At 47.7% G+C, this 23,471-nt stretch overlaps 1 pseudogene; it reads right to left on the bottom strand.

Moving 5' to 3' along the window:
- Positions 1–9,223: 9,223 nt before the first annotated feature.
- Positions 9,224–10,320, bottom strand: LOC147973179 (uncharacterized; annotated as a pseudogene).
- Positions 10,321–23,471: the final 13,151 nt, after the last annotated feature.

Here is a 23,471-nt window from a genome sequence, read left to right as displayed (position 1 = left end):
TGAGCATGCTCGGCAGAGGAGAGGCTGCCAGAAGTAGCACAAAGCCCCTCTGTGGTAGTAGTATTTAGTGGCTATTTTGTTCAGTTCATCTGACTATAGATGTGTGGTCAAACTGTACAACGTACTTAAAGTTAGCTAGTATATATAGTTGAACTAGCTATTTCAGTACGTGGTTGGCAACAATTGGGGAGAAGTTTGGTCGGTTTATCTGTCGAGTTGAACTGTTTGTATAAATTAAGAATGACTGCTTAATCTATGAATGAAATCTATGCTTAATTACTGAATTTTAGTTGCAAAAATTACATGGTGCTAATGATTTCTAGCTGCATATTTTGACAAATCGCAGTGTTACAAGGATTAACAAATGGCAACATTACTAGATCAACAAATGTAAATCTTTCCAGTTTGACAAATGGCAACATACCCAATATGACAGATGCAAATCTTACCAAATTGTTTGTACATGGTTGGACACGGGTCATCCAGAACAACCGTTTGCGTTGAAGGGATGCACAAATCCTGCGCTACTCTCACTTTGCATACGGTTGTTCTGTCTAAAACGTTTGCGATCAAGAGCTGCAGAAATCCTGCTCGGCACATTTTCTCTTGGCTTCCTGGGGAAGCTGTCGGTTTGCATATGGGTGTTCTAACTAAAACATTTGCGATGAGTGTTTTATATTTCAAAAGCGAATTAAACTGCGGCTTGGGCGCCATTAATGGAGAGGATGCGAGGAAGGCGGGCGGCCATGGAAGTCAAAGGGCTTGCTTCCCAGTGAGCCTGCATAACGTACAGCTCGCGCGCTTCCCGGTGAGCCTACGCACTGGAGGACAACTTGCACGCCTCTCGGCCAGCCTGCACACCGGACGGCGCTCGCACGCCTCTTGTAACACCCCAAAAATTTAAACAGGATTAAATAATTAAAATTTGGCCATGGTAAATTAAATTTTTATTTTCTGGATTTTTTTTATTCAGACCCACTCTTTTCTCCTGAATTGTGGAGTTTTCACCCCAAGTGAAAACTTTTCAAAAATATTGCTGGACTTGTATACCCTCTCAAGAAAACATTTCTTTTATCAGTGGAATTATTTATATAATTATTTTTCCTGAGCTTTATTTCTTTAAAAATGATTTTTCATTAGTTTTAGAGCCTCTTTTGCACTGCAACCCTTTGATAAATTTAGTTAAAGATTTCACCAAAATTTGGGGATGACATGTGATGTTCCTAAATCACTTCTATGCAAAAACCCACTGTTGTTCCTTGGAAAATTTGAGCAAACCATCCACATCTTCATTCTGGTCCAATTTGGTGATTTGTACTGCAACCATATTTTTTCTTGCTCTTGTTGCCTTGGGATTTGTCCTGCTTGAAGTACACCCTACCAAACCCTTAAGTCCAGGAGATTGGACCCATTGGAGTATTTTTGGTCCATGCAATAATGACCTTTATTTTCTGTCCAGATTTGGTTTTCTCAAAAACTTGCACTAACAAGTTTCTGTTCTTGCCAAACTAACCTTGCCACCATCACCTACATCTAAAGAGACTCTGATCTGGAGAGTTTGGCCACCAGAAGAGATGCCTAGATGCCCATGGCAATCTGTCGAGCACCTTGTGTGCATGGCCAGATTTGACATAGTTTTTAGTTTGCATTATGAACTTAATCCCCTGACCCAGCAGCCATGTCCACTAATCTCCTAGCCAACTCTAACCTAGACCTGTTAATCCCCAGCCTCATCCAAGCCTCCTCGCATGCGTTGGCATTTCGTCGGGCACCTGGCGTGCATGCTCTGGGCGTGCCCAGAGCGCACATTTTGCACGCGCGCGCAACCGAGCCACCGCGTCTTGCCCCTGGCCTTCGCTCGCCCGCAGGGCCACGCCTCATCCTCGCCCACTCGCCAGAACCCTCCAAGCCACCCCTGGCGCCCTACAGCACCACCGTTAGAGCCCCTTGGCGGCACGCCGGCGTCCGCAGCATGCTCCTGCCATGGACGGCACCGCCCGAGCCATAGCTGCGCGCCAGCTCGCCCCTGAACAGCTCAAGCTCATCCTCTCGCCTTACCAGACCCCGCCAGCCATCGCCACGCGCCTCCCTGGCTACAGAACGGCGGTTCGCCGTTCCTATCCACTGCCGCCGTCGGAACCGACCTCGACCGCCTATAAAAGGAGCCCCCGAGCTCGTCCAGACCCTCAGGCGACCTCAGGCCATCTCCCTAGTGCCCCCATAGCCAGCAATCAATCGAGGGAGGCCGTCTTCCCCGTCTCAGGTCAGTTCGACTGCCGCCATGCTCCGGTCTCGTTCGTCGCGAGCAGGGCCTCCCCAGTCCATCCAGTGCCACCGTCCGACTCCCCTTGACCTTGCGGAGCCACCCCACATCTCAAACACGATCGGGAGCCACCGTAGCTCGAGACCCCGATCCACCAGAAGCCACCGTCTGCCACGGAGCTCGCCGCCGGCGACCCCCTTTGTCCCCACGACCCTCTCGACCACTAGGAGGACCGCCCTGGACTGGCGGATCCATCCCTGCCCTCGGAATCCCGTGGGGAGCCGCCATTCATCGGCGGCAATCGCCGGAGCTCCGCCTCTACTCGGCCTGAGGAGAAAGAGGGCGTGGGCGACTGGTCAAACCTGACCAGTGGGCCCGATGGACCCACTGTCAGTGACCCAGCGACAACCCACGCTGGTTTTAGTGGAAGCGTAAAACCCATAGTACATTTGCTCCTGTTCGAAAACGTATTACTCCTCGAACCGTTTTCTTTTTCTAATTTTTGTTAAAAACAGAATTTTGACTAAACTTTGACTGACTATAACTTTTTGAGTATAAGTCCAATTGATTTGATTCTTTTTCTGTTGTTTCTTAAATTTTTCCTAGTTTATTTTCATAGTTATTTGAAAATTTTCCAAACAACTTTTTTGTACTGTTTTGAAACTATGTGTTAATTTAAATTTTCTTAAAATAGGATTTTGAAGAAGGAAGCAACTTTCAAAAAGTGCACCCCCACTTGCATACTCTTGAAGGCAAGCATTCTGAACCCCGGCATAATAGTCGTTGTGTGTCGTGTGATGCAAATACGACACCACCTTGACGCGAAGTATTTGATATTTTATGTGGTGTTATGATCATATTCATGAGTGCATAATGATGATTCCTTGCTGTTGGAATTGATATGCATCTGATAGTAATCACCCTCGTATGCCTTTCATGCCTATCGGGAGGAATCCGAGAAAGTCTCTGTCTTGGGTAGACATGAACTTGTCTCTAATAATTCATTGAGACGATTATGTCCGATAAGGCATGGTGAGGTATGATGAGTGGTGATTATGTTTGTTGGTGTGAAATATAATTGCCATACTAATCCTGCAGGGAATGCCTTAACCTCCTGAGTCGGCCGTAGATCGAGTCTTGTTCCAGTAACCCCCAACTTGTTTCGTACTACCACTTGTCCCTGTCATAGGTAGGGTACGGTTCAGTAAGTTGTCAACCCCTTCCTAGCACACACCGTATAGAGAGGCCATGGTGGAAGATACCGGCTGCATCCGGTAGATATGCCACCTGGTCCGGGGACATGGGTGTTTCCAGTTGGAGCCGAGGGGGTAGCTCCCCTAGTTTGCGCGCGTTATAAATTTTGTGATCCCATGCTAGACGAGGTTGTAGCCTCCCCACTTAGAGTTTCGCTTAACGGGTGTCGTGGGTGATTCCAGACACCGGTAAGTTAGGCTGGTGTGTGCGGTCAGGTGTGTTTTCAATTAAAAGACCGTAAACGAAATTAGTCCCGATGGACTAAAGGAATCCGTTACTCGTGGGTAAAGAGTACACCCTCTGCAGAGATTATATCTATTCAAATAGCCGTGTCCATGGTTAAGGACTACAGTCTGGGATGGATCAAGTATCGGTCTTCGGAGGAAAAATTGCTAAACCAGAACATGGATCATGACCCGTGACTCATGATGATTATGATTACTATTATTATGGACTAACCATTTACATTATTTGAATTATTGAGTATCCCTGGGACGGTTCTACCTCCTGGATATTCACTGTGATTATCCTCTTATAAGCCCTTTATGTGGTGTCGCTCAGACGCCCGACTGTGGCATGCTTGTTATTTAAATTACTTATAAGCCCTTTATGTGGTGTCGCTCAGACGCCCGACTGTGGCATGCTTGTTATTTAAATTACTTATAAGCCCTTTATGTGGTGTCGCTCCAACGCCCGACTATGGCATGTTTGTTATTTAAATTGCTTATAATCCCTTTATGTGGTGTCGCTCAGACGCCCGACTGTGGTATGCTTGTTATTTAAATTATTTCTAAGCCCTTTATGTGGTGTCGCTCAGATGCCCGACTGAGGAATGCTTTATATTATTATCCTTTCGAGGCATCGCTTCAGACACCCGATCGGTGCAATCGAATTCTACTCCCTCATTGCATATTCATGTTGTATATGAATAACCTGCTTGCGTGCATCATGGATTTTTATTTTGTGACTGACGTTGTGATCATAGAATATTTCAGAGCATGATTATCATTTGTTATATTATACCCGTGTTCATAATGTTTGCGAGTACATTCAAAGTACTCACTGGCTTGTCCATGGCTATTGTCTTGGCCAGATTTCTTGCTTGGAGAGGGAGCGTTGCGATGACAGCCCCGGAACCTATGCAATGATGATAGCAGCCTCGCGAAGATAGGAGTTATCCAGGTCATCTATTCCTGTGGGAAATGGAGTCCCATAGACACTGATGAATAACAAATCGCTTCCGCCAGCAGCCACTAGAAACCTCGTGTTGCACTCATAGGCCAGAATGATCTTGTACTACATATTTTGTATTTTGCTTGGAGTTTCTGTATCAAGTTGGTGTCTCATCAGCTAACAGTAATCCTGGGGCTGGTGAGCACAAGGGCCATTTTGTGGGAAAATATATCCCGAAAATCCGGTCCTGATACCTCTCGTTCAGTCAAGGTCAAGCAGCTGTCCGCACGGCACCTCCTCCAGCCATTAAAACCAAGACACGTGGCGTAACGTGAATGCTTAATATAATTTTGGATTTACTAGAATTTAAAAACCAGGCATCTCAATGTTTTGCCGGCAATCAATGGTGCCCTGGTGTTTGAAATTAATGCCCATTTCTTGCATGGGACCTAAGCATGCACCCAAGAACACATATTTGATTTTTCAACCAATTTATATGCACTAGAGCATGTGCATGTAGTTAAAATTTGAATTATGCACATAAATGCATTGAAAACTCAGTTAATGCATAAAAATGTCCAAACGAACCACGAAAAATCACAAAAATTCACACAACACTCCTCTTGTTCTATGTTGACACGAGAAAAAAATTTGAAAGCAATAAGAGGCAATGGATATTGTTTCATCCCCAAAGGTGGGACGTTCCCTACCGAAAACCATCATGCTTGTTGTGAGAAGCTTCGGTTTGTGAGAATCATGTACCCAAACCTACCCCAAATGGGACAAAATTTGTACCACGGCATGTTGATGCCGCTCCAAGATAGCATGCCAAGTTTCATGAATTTCAGACAAGTTTTGGATTTACTGGAATTTAAAAACCAGGCATCTCAATGTTTTGCTGGCAATCAATGGTGCCCTGGTGTTCGAAATTCATTCCCATTTCTTGCATGGGACCTAAGCATGCACTAAATTTGGTTGAAAAATCACATGTGTGTCCTTGGGTAAATTTCTAGGTCCCATGCAAGAGATGGGAATGAATTTCAAACACCAGGGCACTGTTGATTGCCGGCAAAACATTGAGATACCTCGTTTTTAAATTCTAGTAAATCCAAAACTCGTCTGAAATTCATGAAACTTGGCATGCTATCATGGAGTGGCATCAACATGCCGTGGTGAAAATTTTGTCCCATTTGGGGCAGGTTTGGGTATAAGCTTCTCACAAACCAGAGCTTCTCACAACAAGCATGATGGTTTCGATAGGGAACATACCACCACTACTAGGGAAAAGCCTAGCAGCAGTGAGGGTTTTGGGCCTCTTAGTAGCGCGGGTACCGGTGCTACTAATAAGGCGCTACAGCTAACATATAGCAGTAGCGCATGTTGTCCCACGCTACTGCTATACATGAATAGCTGTAGCGCTCTTTGGGAAAGGGCGCTACTGATATTATTTGCAGCGCTGTTTGCTGGGACACGCTACTGGTAAGGCGGCGCTACTGCTAAATTTTCCCCCTCGCTACTACTAGTTTTATTATTAGATTTTTTTCCTGCATATTTTTTTTGTATTTGTTTTGTATTTGAATACGCTTTATACAATAATCTTTAGCATATCATACACATACAAATGTAATCATAGCATATACATACAATTAGTCTCATCAAATCATGTCATCATCATAATCATCATCCAACACAAAGTGGTCTCTCGTCATCATCTCGAAAATAGCGATACAAGTCTCGATTAATTGCAAATACATCGTCATCCATCTAAACAATGATATAGGCGAGAAGAGCTATCACTTTGAGTACATGAGTTCGTATCCCTCTCTCGCATTAGCGTGAACCTAAACTAACTACTGTCTGTCGCTCGGAAACCGGAAACCGGTACACCTGGGCCTGACACTCCGGCCACTTGTCGTATATATACTCCTGGCATAGCACTTCTTCGCCATCTATGATCTATGCACCTGCATCGTCACATGAGTCGATGATATGCAACATATATAGTTGAGCAACAGAAAGAGACAGACTTGGCAAAAATAGAAACAACATATCATAAGCATAAATAACAAAGTTCATCGTACCCCAAAATGCCCTAACTAGAGTGATTTTCGCTAGTCGAGGAGGAGGACGGTTTAATTACATCACAAATAAAGTTTCACCGTGCATAACTCAAAGTTTTGTCATACAGAAAGTATGGACTAAACGGACACATTGTCACTCCAACATGTCGTTCCATCCATCCAAGTCAGGGAGATAGTCCCCGAGCCTAGTGAAAGGCTTCAGGTCGAGACGCTGAGAGGATATCCATGTTCGGATGTCTTCCGCGACATTTGTCCTTCTCCGTAGAACATCCCTGTTTTTCCGACGACCTCCTTCATGATGATTTGGGCAAGTTCGCGCTGGATGTTATAGAACTCAGCTCGAAGTCGATGATCCTCGATATCTCCTATGTCCTTTGCCCATTGCAGAATATGGGCATCGCCGGAAGAAGGTGACATGCGAAGGTTCTGGTGATCCCGTCTGTACTCCAGCATGTGGTGTAGGACATAGAATCCATCATTAAGAGAATTGTTCGGTTGCTGGATGCACCAGAAGTCGGTCTTATGGCCGAAGGCGACCCTGCCGCCCCTTATCTTCTTGTCCCTGACCTCTCCACCCATTGATTGGTAGTAATACATAGCACTGTCGAGAACATCCTTGATGTGGGTGCAATCCTTTTGGTGAATGTTCTTTGACGAGTCCAAGTAAAGAGCGTGGGAGAATCGGGGGTAGAGGATGATGAGGACGGCGCGCCCGCCCTGCGCAAAATAAGTCCTCAAATTAATTAGCCTCCACCGTGCAAATGAATGATTGAAATCGAAGGAAGGATAGCAGCGCGGATGACTTACACGGGATGATAAGGCACGAGAATCGCACCCTTGTCCTTATTGGCGAGCATGAAACTGACGATATAATCCCTCGCGTATTCACGGTGCTTTGTGCAGACTCCCAAGAAGCCCTCGTGCATCTAGTACGGGTCAGCGACATGGATATGAGATATCTGCTCAACCCCGATGATGTAGTTCATGTGCAAGGCATAAAGGCGGACAAACGTAAAATCCAGCTTCTTCACGTGAAACATGTCGAATATGTAATCGAATCAGAGGAAGAACTTATCCGCGGGGAAGCTGTTGACGTACGACATTTTCCGCGGAACGTTAACCACGTAGAGTGGGTATCCTGGATCTTTCGAGGCGATGAGGTCTTTCTCTACCCGCAGCACATCGTCATGAAGTCTCCTTAGATCGCCGAATCTGACCCGTAGCGTTGTTGCAGGTAGGATTGGTTGACCGGGGATATGCCATTTATCCGCATCGAGGATATCTATACGGTCCTGAAGCCGAGGCTGCTGAGGCGGCTGGATCATAGAATCAGCTTTTTTGCCTTTCCTCGCTCTCTTCCTAAACTTCTTTACTACCGGAAGGTCGTCCATAATACACTGAGACGGCAATTCAGGCACCGACTCATGACACTCAAACCCTGAGGAGGCGCCAGTATAGACATACTGTTTAGCGCCATCGTCGTCCTCATCCTCATCCATGGCGACGTCATCAGCGACTAATGGAGCCTCCTCCTTACCCCGTCCGCTATCACCCAACCCGACACCCGACACTAATTGGGTAGGTGGGGTGTTGATGTTCATACCTTGTTGAGGTTGCGTGCTCGTGGGTGTGCTCCCGGCCGCCTCCAGATGAAGCAGACTCTTTGGCCACAACAGGACCCACCCAGCATTGCAACAATCACCAAGCCGCCGTGGTGTCTCGTCGTCATCCCCCAGTAGTACTAGAGGAGGCAAATTCTCGTGGCCCGGTTTGACACTGGCCACGGAAACCTTGAAGACGTTCGGGGCGATTGGCCGGCTGTGGAACAATGGTTCCTTCAGCTCCATTATCGTCGCCTTCCCCACGTCCACCTTCTGGTCGCTGATGGTGTACAATATGGTGCACGGGGTTTCGTCGGCCTGCAAAGAAAAGTCTACGACGTGAGACATCCGAAAGGCAACGAAAATGGGAGATTATACATTTATATTGAAGGGGGCCGGTGTGACAGGTACCGTGAGGGCGTCGAGCTCAGCAAAAGATGAAGCACTGCCGAGCACGTCCGGTGCGGGAGCCGGTGCGGGAGCAGGTGCAGCTGCAGGTGCTGGTGCAAAGCTAGTCGAGCTGCTCCCCGCCAAGAAGTCAGCAAGGGGAAAGCCCGCTGCATTTTTTTCTGGATTTTGCCTGGTCCAATTGAAAACGGCCGGAACCAAGGAAGTAGAAATATCTATAGCCACCTGTTTTGCAGCAGCTACCGCTGTTGCGACTGTCTGAGTTGATTTCTTCTCAACCGCAATCTCAACCTTCTTGTCGATGTTTTCTTCATTTAACCTCCGTCTTTCCTTTCTCTCCTCTGTGGTTTAACGGTAGTACTTCTTCCACGTGGCGCCGTCTACGACACCGTGCACGCGTCCATACGACGGTCGAGTATCCACCGATTGTCGTTTCAATATGTTCAACGCCCGGTTGAATGAAGTGTCCCACTTGGGCCTCGCCAATGCCTCAGACGGCGAGTCGCTTTCGGCCGCAATCCTGTGCTGCTCTCTCTGCAAAAGGCACAAGGATCGTTTACAAATATGACTAACGTGTGCAGTTGAATTGATCAGAAACTAAAATTACCAGCAGTCTCATGAACTCTGTAATGACCGGTTTTGTCTCGTCAACCTTCTTCACTGGGTCCCAACGGTGCCGGGCCCTGAGGACGTCACGCTCCTGCGGGACGGTGAACTCCGCCAAGGGGTCTGGGATGCCCAGACTCGTGGCTTCCACGTCCTCCTTGGCCCATTTGGACCTCTTTCCGCCGTAACCACGGCTTCCGAGGTGGTGGCTCCGAATGTTCCTCTCTTGAAGCCCCTTCATGTACTTAGACTTTTTTTTGGCAGCTTTGGCCTTGCAAGCCTCCTTGAATATTTGAAACTGCTCTTCCGTGATTGTCGGATTATCCTTTACAATCTCGGAGTAGGGTTCCTTCTTGTCGATGATCCTTGCTTTCACTCGATTTTTCCAGGCGGCCAACGCGTCGCTAAACTTGGTCATGGCGTGTTTGTTTATCTTCTTCATTGTCGGGTCCTCATCTGGATCTACATAATCCTTCTCATTCTGGCCCGGGCACAAGAATATCTCGTGAAACTTCTTTAGGAGGGAGCTCCTCATATTTTCTATCTTCTGTAGTTTCTCATCATTGATGGTGGCGGTTATCCGTACGATGCAGCCTATTTGATTGCCATAGCATCGACGCGCTTCCTCAGGCGCCTTTGGCTCAAAATTGCCGTCGTCCACCTCCGTGACCACCAGTCTAGTAGTCCTGAGTTTGTTAGGAACCCGTTGCCTCTTTGCTTTTAGTTCTACACCGGCTCCGCTCCCCGAGGCAGCGCCGGTCTCGATGCCGGTCTGAGTTTGAGCGCCGGTCTGCGTGTCGGTCTCAGTCCCCGATGCGACCGGTGGGCCCAGCAACAATATCGGTTGATCGTCGTTAAGGCTAAAAAATTCGTCTGCCGCTCGGTAGACGTCATCGCAATCACCAGAACCTTGTCCTTCATCGTTGCTAGCCATGTTTCCTATGATTAAATCTAGTCAATTAATTCTAGACCTAATAAAATGAATAATGACATAAAAAAGGCCTATTGTTTTGCAGGAACATTGAGTCCTTCCTGGTGCGGCAAATCACGGGCACTCGATATGTCCAACTTTGTAGCACAAGTCATGCCAAAATTCATGGAAAATTTCGGCATGACCTTTGCTAAAAAGTGGACAAATTCGGGAACCTGAAATTTGCCGGAATGGAAATGAATCAACATTCCGGCAAAACATATATAGGCCACACCAACATAGGCCACTCAGCATCATTCCCTGGAAACAACAAAGCCACTTGCGCACAATCGAACAACTTCAATGAAAAGATATAACATGAGCAAACACTATTGAGGATATAATCAATAATAATGGAATATGAAAATGAACATCAATGACATATATCATATAAAAACAATCTTGTTTTTTGTTTACATAGCAACAATTAGTTTGACCAAGTTTTTGAAAAGAAAAACAATTCTGTTTTTTGTTTATAGCTAAATGCCATAGCTACTGTTTTTTATTTATAGCTAAATACTTTTGTTTTTTGTCTAAAGCTAAAAGTCTAGGAACTCCATTTTCTCTAACCCTTCTGACCTCACCAAAATTTCCACAGCAAGACCTTAGTACCTACACCCAATTTCTTCAAAAATATTCAGGTCCATAGTCCAAATAATTCAAATTTCATTTGTATGAAATTTGGAACAAATTCAGGTCCGTAACCCAAATATTTTTTATAGCTAAGTGTTTTTTGTTTATAGCCTCTATTAATTTAAATCAAAATGCTACCATTATTTATATACCCTCTATTAGTTTAAAGCTAAATGGAATTAATGTTTAGGCATTTTCATAAAAATTGCCCTAGCTAATTTCCTAAAAAATTTGCTAATCATTTTTCCTAAATGCTATAAAATGCCTATGCCCTAAAAAATCTAGGGTTCATATGAACACCTAGGGTTCATATGAACATCAACACAGTATCAACATATATATGAATTGCCCTAGCAGAGAGAGAGAGGAGGGTAGGGGACAGGAGAGGCAGAGCCTTACGGTCGGCAGCGAGGGTAGGCTCTGGCTCGGGTGGCGACGGTGAGGTCGAGGGCGGCGGCAGTGAGCTCGAGGGAGGTGACGGTGAGGTCGACGATGGCCTCGGGCGGCGGCTGTGAGGTCGAGGGCGGCCTCGGGCGGCGGCGGTGTGGTCGAAGGCGGCGGGCGGTGGCGGTGTGGTCGAAGGCGGCAGGGCGACGACGGCGATGGAGCAGTTGGGGGACAGGGGGGCGGGAGTAGAGAGGGGGGAAAGGACTTAGTGAAATTTTGAGCCCGGGCTGCCGGGATTTGAGTCAAACTAGCAGTAGCGAGTTTTGCCGAAACGCGCTATAGCTAAGATAGCTATAGCGTGTTCCAGAGAAACGCGCTGCAGCTATTCCTTTCTGTTTTATTTTTATTTTTCTTTTGTTTTCTTTACATTTTCTTTTTTTCATTTCTCCTTTTTCTATTTCTTTCATTTTCATTTACTTTTCTACTTATTTTTCTATTTATTTTCTTTTTCATAGCAGTAGCGCTCTACAGCATAAACGCGCTGCTACAAAGCTTTTAGCAGTAGCGTGCTTCTGGGTGAACCGCTACTACTATTCCTAGCCTACCGGCATTAGTGAGGGAATTTTAGTAGTAGCGATTTTCCGTGAAGATGTGCTACTGCTAAAACAATGGTTGTAGCGTGGCTTTGCAACAAGCGCTACTACTAAGTAGCGGTAGCGCCGAGTTTTGACCAACGCTATTGCTATACCTCTGTGTATAAGGTTTTCCCTAGTAGTGCACCTTTGGGGACGAGACGATATACGTTGCCTCTTATTGCTTTCAAAAAATTTCTAGTGTCAACATAGAACAACAGGACTGTTCTGTTCAATCTTGGAATTTTTCGGGGTTCCTTTGGCCTTTTTTATACATTAACTGGGTTTTCTAAGCATTTTATGTGCATAATTCAAATTTGAACTACAAGCACATGCTCCAATGCACCAAAGTTGGTTGAAAATCGCATGTGTGTCCTTGGGTGAATTTCTAGGTCCCATGCAAGAGATGGGAATGCATTACAAACACCAGCACACTGTTGATTGCTGGCAAAATGTTGAGATGCCTGGTTTTTAAATTCTAGTAAATCCAAAACTTGTCTGAAATTCATGAAACTTGGCATGCTATCATGGAGCGGCATCAACATGCCGTGGTGAAAATTTTGTCCTATTTGGGGCAGGTTTGGGTATAAGCTTCTCACAAATCAGAGCTTCTCACAACAAGCATGATGGTTTCGATAGGAAACTTACCACCTTTGGGGATGAGACAATATCCATTGCCACTTATTGCTTTCAAAATTTTTCTAGTGTCAACATAGAACAACAGGAGTGTTGTGTTCAATCTTGGAATTTTCCGGGGTTCGTTTGGCCTTTTTATACATTAACTGGGTTTTCTAGGCATTTTATGTGCATAATTCAAATTTGAACTACAAGCACATGCTCCAATGCACCAAAGTTGGTTGAAAAATCACATGTGTGTCCTTGGGTGAATTTCCAGGTCCCATGCAAGAGATGGGAATGAAATTCAAACACCATGGCACTGTTGATTGCCGGCAAAACATTGAGATGCCGGGTTTTTAAATTCTAGTAAATCCAAAACTCGTCTGAAATTCATGAAACTTGGCATGCTATCATGGAGCGGCATCAACATGCCATGGTGAAAATTTTGTCCCATTTGGGGCAGGTTCGGGTATAAGCTTCTCACAACAAGCATGATGGTTTCGATAGGGTACGTCCCACCTTTGGGGACGAAACGATATCCATTGCCTCTTATTGCTTTCAAATATTTTATAGTCTCAACATAGAACAACAGGAGTGGTGTGTCAATTTTTGTGATTTTTCGGGGTTCGTTTGGACATTTTTATGCATTAACTGGGTTTTCTAGGCATTTTATGTGCATAATTCAAATTTGAAGTACAAGCACATGCTCCAATGCACTGAAGTTGGTTGAAAAATCACATGTGTGTCCTTGGGTGAATTTCTTGGTCCCATGCAGGAGATGGGAATGAAATTCAAACACCAGGGCACTGTTGATTGCCGGCAAAACATTGAGATGCCTGGTTTTTAAATTCTAGTAAATCCAAAACTCGTCTGAAATTCATGAAACTTGGCATGCTATCATGGAGTGGCATCAACATGCCATGGTAAAAAAATTGTCCCGTTTGGGGCAGTTTCGGGTATAAGCTTCTCGCAAACCAGAGCTTCTCACAACAAGCATGATGGTTTCGATAGGGAATGTCCCACCTTTGGGGACGAAACGATATCCATTGCCTCTTATCGCTTTCAAATATTTTCTAGTGTCAACATAGAACAACAAGAGTGTTGTGTCAATTTTTGTGATTTTTCGGGGTTTGTTTGGACATTTTTATGCATTAACTGGGTTTTCTAGGCATTTTATGTGCATAATTCAAATTTGAACTACAAGCACATGCTCCAATGCACTAAGGTTGGTTGAAAAATCTAATATGTGTCCTTGGGTGAATTTCTAGGTCCCATGCAAGAGATGGGAATGAATTTCAAACACCAGGGCACTGTTGATTGCCGAAAAAACATTGAGATGCCTGGTTTTTAAATTCTAGTAAATCCAAAACTCGTCTAAAATTACAGAAACTTGGCACGCTATCATGGAGCGGAATCAACATGCCGTGTTAAAAAAATTGTCCCATTCAGGTTCGGGTATATGCTTCTCACAAACCATAGCTTCTCACAAGAAGCATGATGGTTTTGTTAGGGAACGTCCCACCTTTGGAGACGGAACGATATCCATTACCTCTTATTGCTTTCAAAAAATTTCTCGTGTCAACATAGAACAACAGGAGCAGGAGTGTTTTGTCAATTTTTGGTATTTTTCAGGGTTCGTTTGGACATTATTATGCATTAACTGAGTTTTCAATGCATTTATGTGCATAATTCAAATTTGAACTACATGCACATGCTCCACTGCATATAAATTGGTTGAAAAGTCAAATTTGTGTCCTTGGGTGCATGCTTAGGTCCCATGCAAGAAATGGGAATGAATTTCAAACACCAGGGCACCGTTGATTGCCGGCAAAACATTGAGATGCCTCGTTTTTAAATTCTAGTAAATCCAAAACTCGTTTGAAATTCATCAAACCTGGCATGCTTTCATGGAGTGGCATCAACAGGCCGTGGTAAAAATTTTGACCCATTTGGGGCAGGTTTGGGTATATGCTTCTCACAAACCAGAGCTTCTCACAACAAGCATCATGGTTTCGGTAGGGAACGTCCCACCTTTGGGGACGAAATGATATCCACTGCCTCTTATTGCTTCCAAAAAATTTCTCGTGTCAACACAGAACAACATGAGTGTTGTGTCAATTTTTGTGATTTTTCGGGGTTCTTTTGGGCATTTTCATGCATTAACTGAGTTTTCAATGCATTTATGTGCATAATTCAAATTTAAACTACATGCACGTGCTCCAGTGCATATAAATTGGTTGAAAAGTCAAATTTGTGTCCTTGGGTGCATGCTTAGGTCCCATGCAAGAAATGGGAATGAATTTCAAACACCAGGGCACCGTTGATTGCCGGCAAAACATTGAGATGCCTCGTTTTTAAATTCTAGTAAATCCAAAACTCGTTTGAAATTCATGAAACTTGGCATGCTTTCATGGAGTGGCATCAACAGGCCGTCGTAAAAATTTTGTCCCGTTTGGGGCAGGTTTGGGTATATGCTTCTTACAAACCAGAGCTTCTCACAACAAGCATCATGGTTTCGGTAGGGAACGTCCCACCTTTGGGGACGAAATGATATCCACTGCCTCTTATTGCTTCCAAAAAAGTTCTCGTGTCAACACAGAACAACATGAGTGTTGTGTCAATTTTTGTGATTTTTCGGGGTTCTTTTGGACATTTTTATGCATTAACTGAGTTTTCAATGCATTTATGTGCATAATTCAAATTTGAACTACATGCACGTGCTCCGGTGCATATAAATTGGTTGAAAAATCAAATCTGTGTCCTTGGGTGCATGCTTAGGTCCCATGCAATAAATGTGAATGAATTTCAAACACCAGGGCACCGTTGATTGCCGACAAAACATTGAGATGCCTGGTTTTTAATTCTAGTAAATCCAAAACTCATTTGAAATTCATGAAATTGGCATGCTATCATGGAATGGCGCCCGACATGATGTGGTATTTTTCGTGTCCATTTTGAGAGAAGGAGCACTCGAATAATGGCAGCCAACAAAGGCATTTTGAAAACATAGCTGCCACTTAATATCTCAAACGTTTGTATAATTCAAAACGTGTGTGTTCTGTTAACCATTCACATGATGCCACGTGTATTGGTTTTAATGGCTGTAGGAGGTGCTGTGCGGACAGCTGCTTGACCTTGACTGAACGGGAGGCATGCGAGCGCAGTCCGGTGCGCAGGCTGACCGAGAGGCGTGCAAGCTGTCCTCCAATGCACAGGCTCACCAGGAAGCGCACGAGCTTTACGCTGCATAGGCTCACTGGGAAGCGAGCCCTTTGACTTCCATGGCCGCCCGCCTTCCTCTCCATTAATGGCGCCCGAGCCGCTGTTTAATACGAGTGGCCTTACTGTTCACGTCCCATTCCCCTCCCCCCGCAGACCTCCACCGCCATGGCGCAGAATGATCATCTGCCACTAGTCTTCAAGTTTGGTGAAGTCGATTACGAGCCGGAGGAGATAGAAAATAAGGAGGAATGGGGCCTCATGGACATGGCCCAGAACGAGCTGGCCGTGGCGGTTGCTGCCCCCGCTCCCGTCCCAGCTCCCATCCACGCGCCCGCACCAGCGACCATCCCCGTAACATTGACGGGCTAGTCGCCGAGCACTATCGCAGAGCTGGAAGCCGCGGGCGTCAGCGAGGACTCTGCGGACCCGCGCGAGCTCGTCTACATGCCATCGCCAGCGCCCGTGCCTGTGCGCGCCCCTCCACCCACCGTGCCGCTGGCCCCCGTGCGTTTGGCTGCACCCGCCGTGCCCGTGCGTGCCCCTCCACCCACCGCGCCGTCGGTCCCCATGCGTTTGGAAGCACCCGAGGCGACCGTGCCCGTGCGCCCCCCCCCCCTCAGCGGCATGGGACGCTGCCGTCGACCGCTACCGCTCAGCGGCGCCAGTTGCCGTCCTCCCGTGCCCCGCCCGTCGATCGCGCGACGACGTGATGTTTGATTTACAAGTGAAGAACATTTTGTGCTGCCTTGAAGACTTCAACAACGGCGTCCCGGAGGACGACAACGACAACGACGGCGCGGCATGCCCCTCCGCCGCTGCCGGAAATAGTTTATTTAGGGTTTCATATTGTATCTCGAATTCTCGATCATATGAATATAAATTTCGCAGTGTGACTGAATGAAAGATATGGTTTGAACAAACTTGTGTTTTTCTCTCTTAACATACAGATTTATCAAACGATTTTCTTTTGAAAAAAACGTCAACGGTTTTAAATATAAAACACTCATCGCAAACGTTTTAGTTAGAACACCCGTATGCAAACCGACAGCTTCCCCAGGAAGCCAAGGGAAAATGTGTCGAGCAGTATTTCTGCATCCCTTCAACGCGAACGGTTGTTTTGCATGACCCATGGGCAACCACGTACAAACAATTGGGTAAGATTTGCATATCTGTCATTTTGGGTATGTTGCCATTTCTCAAACTGGAAAGATTGACATTTGTTTATCTAATAACATTGCCATTTGTCAACCTTGTAACAATGCGATTTGTCAAAATATGCAGCTACAAATCACTAGCACTATCTAATTTTTGCAACTAAAATCAATAGCACTATTCATATGGACACCACTAGCATGCGTGAGTTCATGGACGCATATGCAAATGTACCATTGATTACATACAACAAGTCATCAACCCACAACGACAACGAGGATACACGTTGGATTATAGATCATTTCCAACTAAACATTTCAGTAAAGTTTTTCTCACACAAAAAATAACAAAGCGATGAAATGAACTTCAGCTCAACCACTCGTCAGCGTTGGAAACGCTTGCTTTGAACCAGAAGTGATTCTCTGGGAAGGCCAGCTATTGTCAATCTCGAGACCAACGCAGGACTGATCATCCAGGCTGAAGCGTCCTATTTCAATACCCATATTGGGACGGTAGGGAAGCATAGTAATGTCCGAGGTATAGATACAGTTGCTTCTCATAAATGGTAGTACCGTTGTGTCAACAGCAGCTGGATCGCCTTCCACCATCATTGGATAGTTTTGTCCAGGAAGAGCGAGTTTCCTCCAAGACTTTCCATACTGAACCAGGGAGAAGATGTTGGCGCTAGTACACCAGTATCCATCCCGAATACCCTACAACGGATGTTGGAATAGGTCCGAAGAGTGCGACCATACGATACAACACCTGCTTCCTTAGTAACATCAGCAGTGCCCCGTATACAGACAAGAAGAGGTGATCCATCGGAATAAGTTGCCAGGCACCACTGAGTATATGGGTCCTACTCGTCCTCATGCTCGTGAATAAAATTTTCAAGTATAGATGGTGGAATGTTCACAGGACCTTGGAAACACAAGAAGGTTAATTAGTAAAGGGAATTTAGCTAACCCGCATGCATGTGGATGAAACAATTATAATTACGGTGGAAGACAAACGTACTGAAATCATGAGGATTCCATGCAAAAATAGTGCCACGAGTGGTGGAAGCAAACACAAGACCCTCGTATTGAATTGCATCACAGTACTCATCCGTGTATAGAAACTGATTTTTGAGCAATATCCATCGAGTCGAACCATAAAGGCGGCAACAACCTTGTCGAAGATAGCGACAGCATAAGCATTCCTATAACCCCAAGAGCGGTTGGGAACTCAACAAATTGCTATATTCCGTAGACGACAGTCAGCATGATCATATTTGAACTCACGTAGAATATCGGTGTACTCAACCTCTGGGCAGTCGTTTGAGATTTTTCGAAGTGGAACCCGGTGACGAGTGTACACATTCACAAGTTCTCACTCGCAGTTGTACCCAATATAAACAACCCAATCTCCATTTGAGCCTGCCCAAGCCTTGCCCTCAAGCGATGGCATCTTAACATCATACGTATCATTATCAAGCGGCATCAACTTACACAAGGTGAGGCTTCCCTCGTCCCCGCGCCAGTCAGCAGGGTCACGGCGAAGAAGATAGGGGAGATCAAACCGCTCCTGAACCCTTGGGTTCCTTGTAATGATGTTATTAGTTGAGTCGAGAATGGTCTTGAACGAACCTGCCATGCTAGCCGAGGTGATGACGTCGCACCGATCAATGAGTTCCTCCACCGCATCATCATTCAGATCGGGGCAAGAATAACGGGGTCGTTTCCGGCTTGTTCCCTCCATGGAGAAGACGATCAAACAATGGCAGAAGGAAGGGTGAAGGCAAATGGAGGAGGGAGGAAGAGCTAGCGTGCGATAGCAGTTCCAAATCGAGAGGGAAAGGCGAAGAGTCAGTGGACGATTGCCACAGTACATGAAGAGGCGCCTGGGGAGCGGACGGTTGCCACAGAGGTCACACATTGACGACAAGGGCCGAGTGAACCGCATGCAATCCCATCGCACAACACACACGTCTTGTTAAGTTGAACCATTTCTATACTCTTGTGTCAAGGCAAACATTTCATCTGAGTGAATCGCATGTTGTATATCCCACACACCTTGATCTGGCTGACCGTTTCTTTTGAGTTGCCTAATCATAAACAGTTCATCCGAGTGAACCGTATGATGTATATCGCACACACCTTCATCTGGCTGCCTGTTTCTTTTGTGTTGTCGCACACGCCTTCATCTGGCTGGCCATTTCTTTTGTTCCTCCTCATCGCAAACAGTTAATTGAACTGAACCGTATGCCCTTCATCGCACATGCAACTAAAACCTGAACCGTGTTTGATGCAACTGTCATCGCAAACGTTTACATTTCTGACGGTTTTCATACAACACCGTTTGCGATTATGGCATCACACACGGTTTCTCGAAGGGTCTCTGATTGTAGTGTCGCATTAGCAGCATCCTGCAGTAATGTTAGCTCTGCCTATGTCAACCAGGAGTGACCTTGCATCGAACCCAGGCTCTCTTGGGTCAACTGGAGCTCTCCGCTCGTTGCCAAACATGTGCCTATCGTCATACCACCGGGGCGCATACGAACCACCCCTCGGAGGGGGTGTAGGCACTCGATGGTTATGGGCGTCCTAGGAACGGGGGTACCCAGACTTGCCTGCCTGCGGCCCACGAGCGTGGCTCCACCTACGGACCGGTACGGCCCAGCTTTGGCAGCAACAGCTCAAGACCCTCGCGAGGGGCCAAGCCTCGCGAGGCGGACGACACCAAGACCTCCCTGGGGGCGGCCTCGCTGGGCCAGCTCCCAAGGAGCGGAGATATCTATGCAAGGGGCACCTCGCAAGGTTCACATGATGTGAGCCGTGACGACGAAGGCCAGGAAGGCACCAGCGGGCGTAGTGTACTAGTTTCCTCTTTGGTGCTAAAGAGGCAAGCACAGGCGAGGAGTCCCGAGGCGTCAGGCAAAGGTTTCCATATCGATGCAACAAGACCAAGACCGCAGGACGGGAGGACGGAGGTCATCGCGGAGCACATAGCAGCATCACCACTAGAGCCTTGGGCAGGCGAAGACTACTTTTGTCAGGATAGCTTGTACTAGTTGTCTCCCTTCAAAATTGGCCGTTGTGTGATCCCTTCCCGCCTACATTTGGGAAGAGGACCAGGGCCTCTATAAATAGGACTAGCCACCACCATAGGAGGCAGCTTGAATTCATCTTGGATTGGATCCATTCCACCAAGGCCATCTCACCAGCTCATAGAGCTCAAGAACACCTCTCCTCCTGAGGCTGTTCACCCACTATACCAGTTCAACCTTAGCCCTCGAGGCAATCCACCACCACCACACTGGAGTAGGCTATTACACCGCAACGGTGGCCCGAACCAATATAAATCTTTGTGTCTCGTGATCTTTGGGTTTGTCGAGCTAGATCGTGGAATCATTGGGCAGGCAGGCTGGGGAGAAAGAGTCCTTCGTGCGCACACCAGAGTTCGAACCTTTCAAGGCTCTGCGGAACCCTGAATCCGACATTTGGTGCGCGAGGTAGGGGTGCGCCGAAGCTTTTCCTCCATCAATCCACGCTCCACCGCTCCACCAGTTCCATGGCTGATGCTCGTCGAGCCCGTGCTGACTGTCGAGCTGCTCTCAATGCTCGCGTCGCCTAGACAGCGCCCATCGGCGGGCCTCCCCGTCGCTCTCCATCACCCGCTGCCAACGCCGCCACCGGCCCGGCGGGAAACAAGCAGTAGGCTTTGTCGCTACACCCCTCCGTGTAGCAGGACAAACGCACCGCCACACCGTCGCTGACTCCAGACGGTTCGTTGTCCCACGCTCGCCGCGGGCCTGTGGATGCGCAAGCCGCGCTGCTCACGGCGCGCGAGCTCCTGCGCTACCGCCCAGTCGACGACCTCTACGAGGACTGGCTGGACCACATCACCGAGCTCGTCAGCGCCGCTGGGGGCTCTCCTGCACCATCCCTCTCGCTGCCTCGTCCGCCTCCCGCTACGGGCAACGTGGCCCATGGAGCACCTCCACCACCTCTGCGTCAAGATGTCGCCCTTGCACAAGACGCGCGGCCCCGCGGCGCGACCCACCACACAGGGCCCCCGCGCGTGAAGAAGGAAGCTACCAGGAGGTCCCTCGGCCGCAGGAAGTTGCTCCTGCACTCCCAGCACCACCACGTTGAGATTCTGCGCTGCCTGTGGTGGCGGTGCATGGGCACCAAGACCAGGCTCTGCCTCCACGACGGGCTCCAGTGACTATAGCAGGATGCCACTCCTTTACCCCCGAGCTGTTTGGCCCAGGAAGTTCAAGCCCGGCCTGCCTTCACGCTTGACGGCACCCCCGTCCCTGCTGAGTTCCTGCAGCTCTACGAGCTAAGCATCAAGGCGGCCAATGGCGATGAGAAAGTCATGGCAAACTGGTTTCCCATGGTCCTTAAGGATGGCGCACGCTCGTGGCTCCTGAACTTACCCGCGGAATCGATCTCCTCCTGGGGCGAGATGCGCGAGCATTTCGTCGCCAACTTCCAGGGCACTCGCGACCGCCCGCCAGCCGCGGGTGACCTGCGGCATATCAAGCAGCTGTTAGGGGAGACCCTACAGAAGTACATCCAGCGCTTCAGCAGCGTTCTCCTCAAGATCCCCAAGGTGACGGACGAGGCCATCATCTCCGCGTTCTTCGACGGCGCACGTGATGTCAAGATGAACGAGGAGCTCGCCATCCACGAAGACCTATGCACGGCCCTGGAGATGTTCAACATGGCAACCAAGTGTGCAAGAGCTGAGGAGGGGTGCCTCTCCCTCCTCGAGCTTCCAGCTGCCGACCCAGAAGACAAGAAGGCCAAGGCCAAGGATGTGAAGCGCAAGGGAGCGGCCGTGCACGCGGCCGAACCGCAGATGAAGTGCGGCCGCGACCACCCGGAGTCATCCAAGGGCAGCCGCCTGTTCTGCGCCTTCCACAACGTACAAAGCCACAACACCAGCGATTGTCAAGAGCTCAGAGCCATCCGTGACGGGCGCTTCGGTCGAAGCCCCGAGCGCAACGACCGAGGCTACGACCGAGGAGGAGGACGAAGTGGGGGACGCTGGGACGATCGTAGCCCCCGCCAAGAGTGGCGCGACCAACCTCGCGTGGGCGATTGGAGGGATCAACCTCGTGAGGACCGTCCTCAGGGCAAGGCTGGACTCCCTCCACTGCCGCTGCCACCAAGGCGGAATGACGACCATCACCAGGACAAGGGGGTTGGGGGCTTCTAGGAGCCGCGCGCCATCGCCTGCATCTTGGGCGACGCTCAGGCCCCAGCCTCCCAGCGCACCTTCAAGCAGTTTGCTCGTGAGGTGAACGCGGCCCTCCCCAGGCTCGAGGCCATGCACCCACTCAGGTGGTCCAGGTGCACCATTACCTTCAGCTCGTCCGACCAGCTCAAGTGTGCGGCAACTGTCGGCGCCCTCCCAATGTCACTGTATTTGAGCACAAAGTTCACTTTGGTCACTGGATTACGAAATACCCAGATTACGGTGATTAATATTACATTTCTTAATAGTGCAAGTCACCGCGTACGTTGCATCACCGTATTTGTCCCACGTGGGATACGTTTTGACTGTTTGACCAGCCACGCAAGCGAGGCGGGGTTCTTTTGCACTGGCGAGTTGCTTTGGGGGGCTATTTTGCAAATTTCGCATCCTGGCTGCCTCTATTTTGCATAAAGCTCCTCCCCTACTCCGTTTCCTTGTAGTTGCGGTCGAGGTAGGGAGACACTTGGTTTTCCTCTTGTCGGGAGGCGCTAATCGGAGGCGGAGGTGACCGGTGACTTGTCGTCTCGTCGGGAGTGAGGCTCCAGGAGGTCGTGCCTTCGTCTTGTCGTAGGAGATCGGAAGGCAGCGTCGCGCATCTGCTCTGGCGATGGCCCTTGTTCGTCGCCCGGAATACGGACCGCCACCGCATTATGGTAAGAACCCATGAGCCTCTGCCGCAATCAGCTTTTATTCACGTGTTTGCGTTCATAGCCGATCGTCCACAGCTGTATTCGATGGATTTGAAGGTCAGATTTTATGGACAAAGGGGTTAGCGCTATGGTTTTGATAGGATTTTTTGGGGGATTTAGGTTGGGTTTTCGCTCGGTGTGGGTGGCATTGACTAGGATTTGTACTGATTTAGGGGGACTTTGTAGATACTATTTGATATGTTGAGGAGAGCTAGGGTTTGTAGTGAATTGAGTAGGGTTTGTACTAATTTGGGAGGAGTTTGTAATGAAAGCAGGCTCTTTTTGTCATAGTTGCTTCCAATGCAGGCAGTGATTTCTGTAATCTTTTAGAACATTGTCTTTTTCTATTATGAATTGATTAGTGCATATGTCAAGTTGTCATAAATTCTGATATAATTTGTTGAAGTAGTTCAAATTGAGGCACATTCAGGTACATTCAGATAAGGTTAACATTTTGGAGAGATGCATGTTTAAATTCAGATACATTCTTATGTGGTTACAATTGAGAATCAGATGTTGGAATTCAGAAACACAT

The sequence above is a fragment of the Triticum urartu genome, chromosome 5A (genome assembly GCF_056163025.1).
Source record: "Triticum urartu cultivar PI428250 chromosome 5A, HENAU_Tu73, whole genome shotgun sequence".
Lineage (NCBI taxonomy): Eukaryota > Viridiplantae > Streptophyta > Magnoliopsida > Poales > Poaceae > Triticum > Triticum urartu.
This window is presented reverse-complemented; position numbering and strand designations above follow the sequence as displayed.